Source organism: Lutra lutra, chromosome 10, assembly GCF_902655055.1.
Source record: "Lutra lutra chromosome 10, mLutLut1.2, whole genome shotgun sequence".
NCBI classification, from domain to species: domain Eukaryota; kingdom Metazoa; phylum Chordata; class Mammalia; order Carnivora; family Mustelidae; genus Lutra; species Lutra lutra.
This window is the reverse complement of record NC_062287.1, coordinates 71,798,073-71,799,432: the sequence shown is the minus strand read 5'-3', so window position 1 is coordinate 71,799,432 and position 1,360 is coordinate 71,798,073. Positions and strand designations below refer to the sequence as shown.

At 39.6% G+C, this 1,360-nt stretch overlaps 1 non-coding gene across 1 annotated transcript; it reads right to left on the bottom strand.

Moving 5' to 3' along the window:
- Positions 1–252: 252 nt before the first annotated feature.
- LOC125080249 (U6 spliceosomal RNA) lies at positions 253–356 on the bottom strand. Its single transcript, XR_007121277.1, has one exon. It is a non-coding gene; the product is annotated as a U6 spliceosomal RNA (small nuclear RNA).
- Between the last annotated feature and the right edge of the window lie 1,004 nt (positions 357–1,360).

Genomic DNA, 1,360 nt, shown 5'->3' with positions numbered 1-1,360 from the left:
TCGAGCCCTGCGTTGGGCTGTCTGCTCAGCAGGGAGCCTGCTCCCCCCCACCCCCGCCTGCCTCTCTGCCTACTTGTGATGTCTCTTGCTCTCTCTCTCTCTGTCAAATAAATAAATAAAATCTTTTTTAAAAAATTGGCTTTTTCAGCATAATGCCTGGAGATCCATTCAAGTTGTTGTATCAATAGTTTGTTCCTTTTCATTACCAAGTAGTATTACAGGGTACAGATGTACCACAGTTTTATTTTGTTTTTCAATATGGAACACTTCAGGAATCTGCATGTCATCCTTGTGCAGGGACCGTGCTCACCTCGGTAGTGTTCCAATTTTAGTGTATGTCCTGCTGAAGCAAGCACTATACCACAGTTTTCGTTAACCATTCACCTATTGTGGAACATTTTATTTGTTTATTACAAAAGTTGCTGTGACCAATCAGGCACAATTTTTATGTGAACATATGCTTCATTTCTCTGAGATAAATGTCCAGTAGTAGTATTGCTTGGTCATATGGTAAGTGAATATTTATTTTTTAAAGAAACTACCAAAACTATTTTCTAGGATAGCTCTAAGATTTTGCATTCCCACTAATAACTGTAAGAGATACAATTTCTCTACATGTTCACCATCATTTGATATTTTCACTATTTTCAATTTCAGATTCTAACATAATTTTAAAAATTAATGATGGTTTTATCACATATGTCTTTTGGCATTTACTGAGATAATTTCATGGTATCTCTTATTAGTTTTCTTGATGAATGACATTATTTTATCCTTAAATATACATACACTTTTTTTTAAAGCTTTATTTATTTGACACACACACACACACACAGAGCATAGCAGAGGGAGCAGCAGGCAGAGGGAGAGGGACAAGCAGATTCCCCGCTGAGCAGGCAGCCAGAATTGGGGCTCCATCCCAGGACCCTGGGATCACGACCAGAGCTGAAGGCAGACATTTAATGCCAACTGAGCCACCCAGGTGTCTCTATACTTTTTTTTTTTCCTCCAATGTTACATTTTACTTTTTTAGGGGGAGAGAATAGTTGGAGGAAGAAGAGGGGGAAACAGGGTCCCACTGGAATCTCTAAGGTGTATGAGACTTGTGGTACAAAGATGGGAGGAGATGGCCAGGCAGATTGGATGGAAGGCCTCCAAGATTTTTTTTTTTTTCTGATTTCTATACTCTAATGAAAATGATATGACATCTATGTACGTGCCTAAAACATGATATTCAGTAAACGTCAGTTGCCTTTCCTAGCAGGGTTCTCCACAGGCTGGGTTGTACCTAGACATCATCATCCTTCTCTTTCCAGGAATGAGGCTCACCTGGGAACTAGGGCACTAAGAAGTACAGTCG